Source organism: Bufo gargarizans, chromosome 1 (assembly GCF_014858855.1).
Source record: "Bufo gargarizans isolate SCDJY-AF-19 chromosome 1, ASM1485885v1, whole genome shotgun sequence".
NCBI lineage: Eukaryota > Metazoa > Chordata > Amphibia > Anura > Bufonidae > Bufo > Bufo gargarizans.
Genome location: NC_058080.1, coordinates 225600580 through 225616255, shown reverse-complemented (window position 1 = coordinate 225616255; position 15676 = coordinate 225600580).

Genomic DNA, 15676 nt, shown 5'->3' with positions numbered 1-15676 from the left:
TCACCCACCACTGCAACAGTCCATTGTCATAAATTTAGGCCCAGCACTAGTGTTGAGCGGCATGTCCCATATTCGAATTCGCGAAATTTTGTGAATATTCGAAAGAATATTCGTAAAATATTCGCGATTATTCAAATTCGTTATTATTTCGCATATGCGATAATTCGAATTATCGCATAATACATATGCTATGCAAAATTCACATGTGCGCTAATGAAATCGCCTTACGAAGATTCGCAACTCAATTCAATCACTAATGTATGAATGCAATGCCCTTTGCCTCTGTTCTGGGACAAGTGTAGATATTCGCATGTGCGCTAATAAAATCGCCTTACGAAGATTCGCACCTCAATCACTTTCTAGGGAATGTGAGACTTTTGGGAATCAATCGAGATACAGTGGGGGGTGATGACAGTAGTTGACAGAGTACAGATCAATGTAATCTGTAAGGTGGAAAGTAAAATAAAAAATACGAATATTCGTAAATCGACTTTTACGAAGTTCTACGTATTCGCGAATATGGTGCTATACTATATGAATGCACAGGCCTTTGCCTCTCTGTTCTGGGGACAAGTGTAGATATTTGCATTTGCGTTAATAAAATCGCCTTACGAAGATTCGCAGCTCAATTCAATCACTAATGTATGAATGCAAAGCCCTTTGCCTCTGTTCTGGGACAAGTGTAGATATTCGCATGTGCGCTAATAAAATCGCCTTACGAAGATTCGCAACTCAATTCACTAATGTATGAATGCAAAGCCCTTTGCCTCTGTTCTGGGACGTGCCGATATTCGCATGTGCGCTAATAAAATCGCCTTACGAAGATTCGCGCCTCAATCACTTTCTAGGCAATGTGAGTAAGATCTGAGCTGTTGGACCTTTGGGAAACAATCAATTATATGTGTACTGTAATTTTGTGGGGGGGGGGGGGGAAACAAAAAACGAATATTCGTTTTTACGAATATATAGCACTATATTCGAAATATTCGCGAAATCGCGAAGTTGCGATATTCGCGAAAAAAATTTGCTTTTCGAATATTCGCGCTCAACACTACCCAGCACCCAGGCAGAGGAGAGAGGTCCCGTAACAGAGAATCTGGCTTCATGTCAGCAGAGAATCAGTCTTCATATCATAGCAGAGAATCAGGCTTCACGTCACCCACCACTGTAAGAGTCAATTTTCATAAATTTAGGCCCAGAACCCAGGCAGAGGAGAAAGGTCCCGTAACAGACAATCTGGCTTCATGTCAGCAGAGAATCAGTCTTCATATCATAGCAGAGAATCAGGCTTCACGTCACCCACCACTGCAACAGTCAATTGTCATAAATTTAGGCCCAGCACCCAGGCAGAGGAGAGAGCTCCCGTAACAGAGGATCTGGCTTCATGTCAGCAGAGAATCAGTCTGCATGTCATAGCAGAGAATGAGGCTTCACGTCACCCACCACTGCAACAGTCCATTGGCATATATTTAGGCCTAGCACACAGGCAGAGCAGAGAGGTCCCGTAACAGACAATCTGGCTTCATGTCAGCAGAGAATCAGTCTGCATGTCATAGCAGAGAATGAGGCTTCACGTCACCCACCACTGCAACAGTCCATTGGCATATATTTAGGCCTAGCACACAGGCAGAGCAGAGAGGTCCCGTAACAGACAATCTGGCTTCATGTCAGCAGAGAATCAGTCTGCATGTCATAGCAGAGAATGAGGCTTCACGTCACCCACCACTGCAACAGTCCATTGGCATATATTTAGGCCTAGCACACAGGCAGAGCAGAGAGGTCCCGTAACAGACAATCTGGCTTCATGTCAGCAGAGAATCAGTCTGCATGTCATAGCAGAGAATGAGGCTTCACGTCACCCACCACTGCAACAGTCCATTGGCATATATTTAGGCCTAGCACACAGGCAGAGCAGAGAGGTCCCGTAACAGACAATCTGGCTTCATGTCAGCAGAGAATCAGTCTGCATGTCATAGCAGAGAATGAGGCTTCACGTCACCCACCACTGCAACAGTCCATTGGCATATATTTAGGCCTAGCACACAGGCAGAGCAGAGAGGTCCCGTAACAGACAATCTGGCTTCATGACAGCAGAGAATCAGTCTGCATGTCATAGCAGAGAATGAGGCTTCACGTCAGCCACCACTGCAACAGTCCATTGGCATATATTTAGGCCTAGCACACAGGCAGAGCAGAGAGGTCCCGTAACAGACAATCTGGCTTCATGACAGCAGAGAATCAGTCTGCATGTCATAGCAGAGAATCAGGCTTCACGTCAGCCACCACTGCAACAGTCCATTGTCATAAATTTAGGCCCAGCACCCAGGCAGAGGAGAGAGGTCCCGTAACAGAGAATCTGGCTTCATGTCAGCAGAGAATCAGTCTTCATATCATAGCAGAGAATCAGGCTTCACGTCACCCACCACTGTAAGAGTCAATTTTCATAAATTTAGGCCCAGAACCCAGGCAGAGGAGAAAGGTCCCGTAACAGACAATCTGGCTTCATGTCAGCAGAGAATCAGTCTTCATATCATAGCAGAGAATCAGGCTTCACGTCACCCACCACTGCAACAGTCCATTGGCATATATTTAGGCCTAGCACACAGGCAGAGGAGAGGTTCATTCAACTTTGGGTAGCCTCGCAATATAATGGTAAAATGAAAATAAAAATAGGATTGAATGAGGAAGTGCCCTGGAGTCCAATAATATATGGTTATGGGGAGGTAGTTAATGTCTAATCTGGACAAGGGACGGACAGGTCCTGTGGGATCCATGCCTGGTTCATTTTTATGAACGTCAGCTTGTCCACATTGGCTGTAGACAGGCGGCTGCGTTTGTCTGTAATGACGCCCCCTGCCGTGCTGAATACACGTTCAGACAAAACGCTGGCTGCCGGGCAGGCCAGCACCTCCAAGGCATAAAAGGCTAGCTCTGGCCACGTGGACAATTTAGAGACCCAGAAGTTGAATGGGGCCGAACCATCAGTCAGTACGTGGAGGGGTGTGCACACGTACTGTTCCACCATGTTAGTGAAATGTTGCCTCCTGCTAACACGTTGCGTATCAGGTGGTGGTGCAGTTAGCTGTGGCGTGTTGACAAAAGTTTTCCACATCTCTGCCATGCTAACCCTGCCCTCAGAGGAGCTGGCCGTGACACAGCTGCCTTGGCGACCTCTTGCTCCTCCTCTGCCTTGGCCTTGGGCTTCCACTTGTTCCCCTGTGACATTTGGGAATGCTCTCAGTAGCGTGTCTACCAACGTGCGCTTGTACTCGCGCATCTTCCTATCACGCTCCAGTGCAGGAAGTAAGGTGGGCACATTGTCTTTGTAGCGTGGATCCAGCAGGGTGGCAACCCAGTAGTCCGCACAGGTTAAAATGTGGGCAACTCTGCTGTCGTTGCGCAGGCACTGCAGCATGTAGTCGCTCATGTGTGCCAGGCTGCCCAGGGATAAGGACAAGCTGTCCTCTGTGGGAGGCGTATCGTCATCGTCCTGCCTTTCCCCCCAGCCACGCACCAGTGATGGACCCGAGCTGCGTTGGGTGCCACCCCGCTGTGACCATGCTTCATCCTCATCCTCCTCCACCTCCTCCTCATCCTCGTCCTCCTCGTCCTCCAGTAGTGGGCCCTGGCTGGCCACATTTGTACCTGGCCTCTGCTGTTGCCAAAAACCTCCCTCTGAGTCACTTCGAAGAGACTGGCCTGAAAGTGCTAAAAATGACCCCTCTTCCTCCTCCTCCTCCTCCTCCTCCTGGGCCACCTCCTCTTCCATCATCGCCCTAAGTGTTTTCTCAAGGAGACATAGAAGTGGTATTGTAACGCTGATAACGGTGTCATCGCCACTGGCCATGTTGGTGGAGTACTCGAAACAGCGCAACAGGGCACACAGGTCTCGCATGGAGGCCCAGTCATTGGTGGTGAAGTGGTGCTGTTCTGTAGTGCGACTGACCCGTGCGTGCTGCAGCTGAAACTCCACTATGGCCTGCTGCTGCTCGCACAGTCTGTCCAGCATGTGCAAGGTGGAGTTCCACCTGGTGGGCACGTCGCATATGAGGCGGTGAGCGGGAAGGCCGAAGTTACGCTGTAGCGCAGACAGGCGAGCAGCAGCAGGATGTGAACGCCGGAAGCGCGAACAGACGGCCCGCACTTTATGCAGCAGCTCTGACATGTCGGGGTAGTTGTGAATGAACTTCTGCACCACCAAATTCAGCACATGCGCCAAGCAAGGGATGTGCGTCAAATTGGCTAGTCCCAGAGCTGCAACGAGATTTCGCCCATTATCACACACCACCAGGCCGGGCTTGAGGCTCACCGGCAGCAACCACTCGTCGGTCTGTTGTTCTATACCCCGCCACAACTCCTGTGCGGTGTGGGGCCTGTCCCCCAAACATATGAGTTTCAGAATGGCCTGCTGACGTTTACCCCGGGCTGTGCTGAAGTTGGTGGTGAAGGTGTGTGGCTGACTGGATGAGCAGGTGGAAGAAGAGGAGGAGGAAGCCGAGAAGGAGGAGGTGGCAACAGGAGGCAAAGAATGTTGCCCTGCGATCCTTGGCGGCGGAAGGACGTGCGCCAAACAGCTCTCCGCCTGGGGCCCAGCTGCCACTACATTTACCCAGTGTGCAGTTAGGGAGATATAGCGTCCCTGGCCGTGCTTACTGGTCCACGTATCTGTGGTTAGGTGGACCTTGCTACAGATGGCGTTGCGCAGTGCACACTTGATTTTATCGGATACTTGGTTGTGCAGGGAAGGCACGGCTCTCTTGGAGAAGTAGTGCCGGCTGGGAACAACATACTGTGGGACAGCAAGCGACATGAGCTGTTTGAAGCTGTCTGTGTCCACCAGCCTAAATGACAGCATTTCATAGGCCAGTAGTTTAGAAATGCTGGCATTCAGGGCCAGGGATCGAGGGTGGCTAGGTGGGAATTTACGCTTTCTATCAAATGTTTGTGAGATGGAGAGCTGAACGCTGGCGTGTGACATGGTTGAGACGCTTGGTGACGGAGGTGGTGGTGGTGGTGTTGGTGGTACATCCCCTGTTTGCTGGGCGGCAGGTGCCAACGTTCCTCCAGAGGCGGAGGAAGAGGCCGAGGCGGCAGCAGCAGAATAGGCCGAGGCGGCAGCAGCAGAAGAGGTAGCAGGGGGAGCCTGAGTGACTTCCTTGGTTTTAAGGTGTTTACTCCACTGCAGTTCATGCTTTGCATGCAGGTGCCTGGTCATGCAGGTTGTGCTCAGGTTCAGAACGTTAATGCCTCGCTTCAGGCTCTGATGGCACAGCGTGCAAACCACTCGGGTCTTGTCGTCAGCACATTGTTTGAAGAAGTGCCATGCCAGGGAACTCCTTGAAGCTGCCTTTGGGGTGCTCGGTCCCAGATGGCGGCGGTCAGTAGCAGGCGGAGTCTCTTGGCGGCGGGTGTTCTGCTTTTGCCCACTGCTCCCTCTTTTGCTACGCTGTTGGCTCGGTCTCACCACTGCCTCTTCCTCCGAACTGTGAAAGTCAGTGGCACGACCTTCATTCCATGTGGGGTCTAGGACCTCATCGTCCCCTGCATCGTCTTCCACCCAGTCTTGATCCCTGACCTCCTGTTCAGTCTGCACACTGCAGAAAGACGCAGCAGTTGGCACCTGTGTTTCGTCATCATCAGAGACATGCTGAGGTGGTATTCCCATGTCCTCATCATCAGGAAACATAAGTGGTTGTGCGTCAGTGCATTCTATGTCTTTCACCGCTGGGGAAGGGCTAGGTGGATGCCCTTGGGAAACCCTGCCAGCGGAGTCTTCAAACAGCATAAGAGACTGCTGCATAACTTGAGGCTGAGACAGTTTCCCTGGTATGCATGGGGGTGATGTGACAGACTGATGGGGTTGGTTTTCAGGCGCCATCTGTGCGCTTTCTGCAGAAGACTGGGTGGGAGATAATGTGAACGTGCTGGATCCACTGTCGGCCACCCAATTGACTAATGCCTGTACCTGCTCAGGCCTTACCATCCTTAGAACGGCATTGGGCCCCACCATATATCGCTGTAAATTCTGGCGGCTACTGGGACCTGAGGTAGTTGGTACACTAGGACGTGTGGATGTGGCAGAACGGCCACGTCCTCTCCCAGCACCAGAGGGTCCACTAACACCACCACGACCATGTCCACGTCCGCGTCCCTTACTAGATGTTTTTCTCATTGTTATGGTTCACCACAACAACAAATATATTATTTGGCCCAATGTATTGTATTCAAATTCAGCGGGATATAAATTTGAGGCCTAGTATTTAGGCGCTGGGTGACCGGTATGGATTTAGTGACAGAATTAGACTTGGAAATGCACAGAAGCGTGTGTGTGTGAAGTTATTCTGAATGACCCAATGTGCACCTTGAATATTATATACCCTTTTAGGGATAGATTTCAAATAGCTCTGATATAGCAGAAACCACTAAATTATGAAATTGCTAAATTGGGAATTGTACTTCAACCCAGAACAAAAAATGTGCTTTGACGGACACTAAATATCTTGCCCAGCAACAACAGTACAACGGTGGGTAACGAGAGATTTAGAGGGAATTAAATTTGAGGCCTAGTATTTAGGCGCTGGGTCACCGGTATGGATTTAGTGACAGAATTAGACTTGGAAATACACAGTAGCGGGTGTGTGTGAAGTTATTCTGAATGACCCTATGTGCACCTTCAATATTATATACCCTTTTAGGGATAGATTTCAAATAGCTCTGATATAGCAGAAACCACTAAATTATGAAATTGCTAAATTGGGAATTGTACTTCAACCCAGAACAAAAAATGTGCTTTGACGGACACTAAATATCTTGCCCAGCAACAACAGTACAGCGGTGGGTAACGAGAGATTTAGAGGGAATTAAATTTGAGGCCTAGTATTTAGGCGCTGGGTCACCGGTATGGATTTAGTGACAGAATTAGACTTGGAAATGCACAGAAGCGTGTGTGTGAAGTTATTCTGAATGACCCAATGTGCACCTTCAATATTATATACCCTTTTTGGGATAGATTTCAAATAGCTCTGATATAGCAGGAACCACTAAATTATGAAATTGCTAAATTGGGAATTGTACTTCAACCCAGAACAAAAAATGTGCTTTGACGGGCACTAAATAACTTTCCCAGCTACAACAGGACAACGGTAACGAGAGATTTAGAGGGATTTAAATTTGAGGCCTAGTATTTAGGCGCTGGGTGACAGGTATGGGTTTAGTGACAGAATTAGACTTGGAAATACACAGTAGCGGGTGTGTGTGAAGTTATTCTGAATGACCCTATGTGCACCTTCAATATTATATACCCTTTTAGGGATAGATTTCAAATAGCTCTGATATAGCAGAAACCACTAAATTATGAAATTGCTAAATTGGGAATTGTACTTCAACCCAGAACAAAAAATGTGCTTTGACGGACACTAAATATCTTGCCCAGCAACAACAGTACACCGGTGGGTAACGAGAGATTTAGAGGGAATTAAATTTGAGGCCTAGTATTTAGGCGCTGGGTCACCGGTATGGATTTAGTGACAGAATTAGACTTGGAAATACACAGTAGCGGGTGTGTGTGAAGTTATTCTGAATGACCCTATGTGCACCTTCAATATTATATACCCTTTTTGGGATAGATTTCAAATAGCTCTGATATAGCAGGAACCACTAAATTATGAAATTGCTAAATTGGGAATTGTACTTCAACCCAGAACAAAAAATGTGCTTTGACGGGCACTAAATAACTTTCCCAGCTACAACAGGACAACGGTAACGAGAGATTTAGAGGGATTTAAATTTGAGGCCTAGTATTTAGGCGCTGGGTGACAGGTATGGGTTTAGTGACAGAATTAGACTTGGAAATACACAGTAGCGGGTGTGTGTGAAGTTATTCTGAATGACCCTATGTGCACCTTCAATATTATATACCCTTTTTGGGATAGATTTCAAATAGCTCTGATATAGCAGAAACCACTAAATTATGAAATTGCTAAATTGGGAATTGTACTTCAACCCAGAACAAAAAATGTGCTTTGACGGACACTAAATATCTTGCCCAGCAACAACAGTACAGCGGTGGGTAACGAGAGATTTAGAGGGAATTAAATTTGAGGCCTAGTATTTAGGCGCTGGGTCACCGGTATGGATTTAGTGACAGAATTAGACTTGGAAATACACAGTAGCGGGTGTGTGTGAAGTTACTCTGAATGACCCTATGTGCACCTTCAATATTATATACCCTTTTTGGGATAGATTTCAAAGAGCTCTGATATAGCAGGAACCACTAAATTATGAAATTGCTAAATTGGGAATTGTATTTCAACCCAGAACAAGAAATGTGCTTGAACGGACACTAAATAACTCGCCCAGCTACAGCACTAGGGACAGATTTAGCTGGATATAAATTTGAGGCCTAGTATTTAGGCGCTGGGTGACAGGTATGGGTTTAGTGACAGAATTAGACTTGGAAATACACAGTAGCGGGTGTGTGTGAAGTTATTCTGAATGACCCTATGTGCACCTTCAATATTATATACCCTTTTAGGGATAGATTTCAAATAGCTCTGATATAGCAGAAACCACTAAATTATGAAATTGCTAAATTGGGAATTGTACTTCAACCCAGAACAAAAAATGTGCTTTGACGGACACTAAATATCTTGCCCAGCAACAACAGTACAGCGGTGGGTAACGAGAGATTTAGAGGGAATTAAATTTGAGGCCTAGTATTTAGGCGCTGGGTCACCGGTATGGATTTAGTGACAGAATTAGACTTGGAAATACACAGTAGCGGGTGTGTGTGAAGTTATTCTGAATGACCCTATGTGCACCTTCAATATTATATACCCTTTTTGGGATAGATTTCAAATAGCTCTGATATAGCAGGAACCACTAAATTATGAAATTGCTAAATTGGGAATTGTACTTCAACCCAGAACAAAAAATGTGCTTTGACGGGCACTAAATAACTTTCCCAGCTACAACAGGACAACGGTAACGAGAGATTTAGAGGGATTTAAATTTGAGGCCTAGTATTTAGGCGCTGGGTGACAGGTATGGGTTTAGTGACAGAATTAGACTTGGAAATACACAGTAGCGGGTGTGTGTGAAGTTATTCTGAATGACCCTATGTGCACCTTCAATATTATATACCCTTTTAGGGATAGATTTCAAATAGCTCTGATATAGCAGAAACCACTAAATTATGAAATTGCTAAATTGGGAATTGTACTTCAACCCAGAACAAAAAATGTGCTTTGACGGACACTAAATATCTTGCCCAGCAACAACAGTACAGCGGTGGGTAACGAGAGATTTAGAGGGAATTAAATTTGAGGCCTAGTATTTAGGCGCTGGGTCACCGGTATGGATTTAGTGACAGAATTAGACTTGGAAATACACAGTAGCGGGTGTGTGTGAAGTTATTCTGAATGACCCTATGTGCACCTTCAATATTATATACCCTTTTTGGGATAGATTTCAAATAGCTCTGATATAGCAGGAACCACTAAATTATGAAATTGCTAAATTGGGAATTGTACTTCAACCCAGAACAAAAAATGTGCTTTGACGGGCACTAAATAACTTTCCCAGCTACAACAGGACAACGGTAACGAGAGATTTAGAGGGATTTAAATTTGAGGCCTAGTATTTAGGCGCTGGGTGACAGGTATGGGTTTAGTGACAGAATTAGACTTGGAAATACACAGTAGCGGGTGTGTGTGAAGTTATTCTGAATGACCCTATGTGCACCTTCAATATTATATACCCTTTTTGGGATAGATTTCAAATAGCTCTGATATAGCAGAAACCACTAAATTATGAAATTGCTAAATTGGGAATTGTACTTCAACCCAGAACAAAAAATGTGCTTTGACGGACACTAAATATCTTGCCCAGCAACAACAGTACAGCGGTGGGTAACGAGAGATTTAGAGGGAATTAAATTTGAGGCCTAGTATTTAGGCGCTGGGTCACCGGTATGGATTTAGTGACAGAATTAGACTTGGAAATACACAGTAGCGGGTGTGTGTGAAGTTACTCTGAATGACCCTATGTGCACCTTCAATATTATATACCCTTTTTGGGATAGATTTCAAAGAGCTCTGATATAGCAGGAACCACTAAATTATGAAATTGCTAAATTGGGAATTGTATTTCAACCCAGAACAAGAAATGTGCTTGAACGGACACTAAATAACTCGCCCAGCTACAGCACTAGGGACAGATTTAGCTGGATATAAATTTGAGGCCTAGTATTTAGGCGCTGGGTGACAGGTATGGGTTTAGTGACAGAATTAGACTTGGAAATACACAGTAGCGGGTGTGTGTGAAGTTATTCTGAATGACCCTATGTGCACCTTCAATATTATATACCCTTTTAGGGATAGATTTCAAATAGCTCTGATATAGCAGAAACCACTAAATTATGAAATTGCTAAATTGGGAATTGTACTTCAACCCAGAACAAAAAATGTGCTTTGACGGACACTAAATATCTTGCCCAGCAACAACAGTACAGCGGTGGGTAACGAGAGATTTAGAGGGAATTAAATTTGAGGCCTAGTATTTAGGCGCTGGGTCACCGGTATGGATTTAGTGACAGAATTAGACTTGGAAATACACAGTAGCGGGTGTGTGTGAAGTTATTCTGAATGACCCTATGTGCACCTTCAATATTATATACCCTTTTTGGGATAGATTTCAAATAGCTCTGATATAGCAGGAACCACTAAATTATGAAATTGCTAAATTGGGAATTGTACTTCAACCCAGAACAAAAAATGTGCTTTGACGGGCACTAAATAACTTTCCCAGCTACAACAGGACAACGGTAACGAGAGATTTAGAGGGATTTAAATTTGAGGCCTAGTATTTAGGCGCTGGGTGACAGGTATGGGTTTAGTGACAGAATTAGACTTGGAAATACACAGTAGCGGGTGTGTGTGAAGTTATTCTGAATGACCCTATGTGCACCTTCAATATTATATACCCTTTTTGGGATAGATTTCAAATAGCTCTGATATAGCAGAAACCACTAAATTATGAAATTGCTAAATTGGGAATTGTACTTCAACCCAGAACAAAAAATGTGCTTTGACGGACACTAAATATCTTGCCCAGCAACAACAGTACAGCGGTGGGTAACGAGAGATTTAGAGGGAATTAAATTTGAGGCCTAGTATTTAGGCGCTGGGTCACCGGTATGGATTTAGTGACAGAATTAGACTTGGAAATACACAGTAGCGGGTGTGTGTGAAGTTACTCTGAATGACCCTATGTGCACCTTCAATATTATATACCCTTTTTGGGATAGATTTCAAAGAGCTCTGATATAGCAGGAACCACTAAATTATGAAATTGCTAAATTGGGAATTGTATTTCAACCCAGAACAAGAAATGTGCTTGAACGGACACTAAATAACTCGCCCAGCTACAGCACTAGGGACAGATTTAGCTGGATATAAATTTGAGGCCTAGTATTTAGGCGCTGGGTGACCGGTATGGATTTAGTGACAGAATTAGACTGGGATATGGCCAAAAAATGAACAGACTATTGCTGGTTAAATGCACTTGGTGTGACAGCTTCACCCTGATGTAGGCTTTAGCCAAAAAACAACCACACCATTGAGGGTTAAATGCACTTGGTGACAGGCGCAGCTTGCCCCTGATTTTGTATATGGCCAAAAAATGAACAGACTATTGCTGGTTAAATGCACTTGGTGTGACAGCTTCACCCTGATGTAGGCTTTAGCCAAAAAACAACCACAGCATTGAGGGTTAAATGCACTTGGTGACAGGCGCAGCTTGCCCCTGATTTTGTATATGGCCAAAAAATGAACAGACTATTGCTGGTTAAATGCACTTGGTGTGACAGCTTCACCCTGATGTAGGCTTTAGCCAAAAAACAACCACACCATTGAGGGTTAAATGCACTTGGTGACAGGCGCAGCTTGCCCCTGATTTTGTATATGGCCAAAAAATGAACAGACTATTGCTGGTTAAATGCACTTGGTGTCACAGCTTCACCCTGATGTAGGCTTTAGCCAAAAAACAACCACACCATTGAGGGTTAAATGCACTTGGTCGCAGCTTGTGCTGGCGCACCACAAGACACAAAATGGCCGCCGATCACCCCAGAAAAATGAGACTGACAAACGGTCTGTGCAGCCTAAAAACAGTGAGCAATTGAGGATCAGCAGCTCAATGATCCACAGCTGCAGATCGATCAGTTAATCAAGTCCTTTGGAGGAGTTAATCTGCCTAATCTCGCCCTACTGTCGCAGCCGCAACCTCTCCCTACGCTAATCAGAGCAGAGTGACGGGCGGCGCTATGTGACTCCAGCTTAAATAGAGGCTGGGTCACATGGTGCTCTGGCCAATCACAGCCATGCCAATAGTAGGCATGGCTGTGATGGCCTCTTGGGGCAAGTAGTATGACGCTTGTTGATTGGCTGCTTTGCAGCCTTTCAAAAAGCGCCAAGAAAGCGTCACAAAAGCGCGAAGAAAGCGACGAACACCGAACCCGAACCCGGACTTTTACGAAAATGTCCGGGTTCGGGTCCGTGTCACGGACACCCCAAAATTCGGTACGAACCCGAACTATACAGTTCGAGTTCGCTCATCCCTACACATAAATCAAGAGTAGATTTTAATGGCACATTCACCACTATATAAATGTCTTACTTTCCAGAGTTCGTCACACAATGTGTAGCATTAAGGCAATAAACGTGGCTGCAGTTTATCTAAGCCGAGCATAAAATGTAACAGTTATATTGTAACAGAAGGTACGTTTAGTAAATAATGTAGGCAATGAACTTGTAAAACATGATGGGGACAGCCGGTTTTAGTATACTGCATGTCATACTTCTAGCTCACGCAAGTCATCTCCTGGGAACTCAGCAACAAATATAAGTTTATGTTTAAAACATTTTAACTGTTTATAGAATATTGAAGCAAAGGTTAAGCACATAGAAGACATGAAAATATACTTGTGAGCAAAAACTGAACATAGGTTAACAGCTGTCTCCAGTACCTGTCAGTATTAGCCTCCAAGTTCAGAAAGTGTAAACTCCAGTGACATTCTTTTTTAGGCACTGTTCACACAACATTTAAAGAAGGCCCTTGAATTTTCATGCCATATCTGTGTTTCAATGTAATAACAATTCTGGATCTTTTCATATATATCTATGTTGTGCCATTTTTCTATTATTCCTTCTAGAAGTTTTGGAAGGGATTGCCAGTTGTCTATAACAAAGGTCCAGATGTGTGCTACGAGTTGGGGTGTGTCCATGCATAGTTTGACCCTAGCAACACTGATTGGATAGTGTCAGATTAAGCAGGGACCCCCCCCCCCCAACATCCAGACTAAGGGCTCATGCACACAAACGTATTTTCTTTCTGTGCCCGTTCCATTTTTTTTTTTTGCAGACTGCAGGTAGAGCCATTCATTTCAACGGGTCTGCAAAAAAACTCCACGTGCATTCCGTTTCCGTATGTCTGTATTTTCGTTCCGTAAAAAAATAGAACATGTCCTATTATTGTCCACATTACGGACAAGGATAGTACTGTTCTATTAGGGGCCAGCTGTTCCGTTCCGCAAAATACGGAATGCACATGGATGTCATCCATATTTTTTGCGGAAAGCAAAATACATACAGTCATGTGCATGAGCCCTAAGGGTTGTTTGGTCCACATCCGATCTGTATTTCTTGCAGATTGGATGTGGACCTATTCATTTCAATTGAACTTCTGTTCCGCAGCTCTGCAAAAAGATAGAGGATGTCCTATTCTTGTCCGTTTTACGGACATGGATAGGAAATTTCTAATGAACTTAAAAAGAAAATGGCAGCATGCACACAGCGAGGATCCATGTTTTGCAAACCGCAGAATACATACGGCATGTGCATGAGCCATAACTTCTATTGCAGACTGCTGGTAATTTATCCATAAGCTTCTAGTAAGCATATCAAAGGAATGGCACAATATAATTATAAGGATGGATTACATAGTTAGTAAAACCGACACGTCAGGAGAGGTCTTTAACCTATGAAGCCTACAAGGGTTACTTCCATTTAAGTTCAATATTTATAGAAAATGTTCTTGAATATTTTTTTTATTTTGGCATTAATATTTAATTGAAAATGAAATGCTAAATATTGTCTCTTTGTAACGGTCAACGGAAAATGATAAGAAATTCTATAGAAATGGCAATCTGCTGTTACTGTGAGGGGAAGATGTTATTTGAATGATAATCCTCATTATAATAGTAGGTGTCAAATTGGGATAACAGTATGACAGCTCTATTGCTTTTCTGATATGCCTAGATAAAGATGTTCACAGAAGAGCTTTGCATTGGTTAGTGTAATGTGGGATGCTGCAATTGGAGGCTTTCTCTACTAATAAGAAGTTACACAGGTTGTCCAGGGTTATAAAAAGATGGCTGCTTCCCTCTACAAATAGCAATAAGGCCTCATGCACACAAACATATTTTCTTTCTATGTCCGTTTAGTTTTTTTTGCGGATCGTATGTGGAACCATTCATTTCAATGGGTCCGCAAAAAAAAAACGGAAAGTACTCCGTGTGCATTCCATTTCTGTGTGTCTGTATTTCCGTTCCGCCAAAAAATAGAACATGTCCTATTATTGTCCGCATTAGGGACATGCACACGAACGTCATGTGTATTTTTTGCAGATTCATTTTTTGTGGAGGGCAGCAGACATACGGTGGTGTGCATGAGGCCTAAGGCAGGGCTGCAATACTGCACATGTAGACAGGGGTGGTGCTGTTTTTAAAAGAAAGAAACCATGTTTTAGGAGCCAGGACAGGACGTAGAATATGTAACTAAAATATATATATCCAGAAAACCATCCATCCATTTTTTTTGTAACCTTTAAACATTTTTTTTTTAAATTTCAGATAGATTAAAAAAGGAGTGCAAATGCATGCAAACAGCCAGTTATTGGAGATAGTCTACTGATTTTCAATGTAAAAATGGAAGGAACTTACTTTTTTTTTTTTGCTGTGCCAATGTCGTATGAATCATGGGACTTAGATTCTAGAGGAAATGATCACCAGACGAAATTATTCTAAGGTTCTACCCTCAATCCATACAGAACATATGCACAAGCACCTTTAATTTCATTTTAATAATCAGAATTTCATCTTCGATGTTATGATTGTGCATAGGAGGCACATCATCAAGGTCTTTTATTTTGTTGTTTTTTTGCAAATAAAACCATAAGAAATAGACTCTTGTTTTATTGGCTTTAAAGTCCCCTCCAAATGGGATTGTTTTCTTCTGGAACCTTGGAGTCCTGTTGTATAAGGGCCTAAAAACACACTTTTGACATATGCTGCCCTATAGAAACATATATAGAAACATTACAGATCGGTTACCAATTGTTTTGGAAACACTTGAATAAAAAAAAAGATGCGTCTGTTATTTTTTTAAGCTGGCAGTTCTTCTGCAGATCCACACACATGCAAAAGTCAAAAGTTCACTTCAAATGATAAAAATCCCATCTTGCTGCATCTGGAAAAGTCCTGGAGAGGCAACTGTTGTATATATAACTCAATCTTTTTCTTTGGATTGTGATTAATGCTTGAGAGTTGCAGTTGTAGAGCAGAAATCCAGCATGCCCTAAAAACACATGGCTTTTAACCAATTAGCATGTGTGAATTATT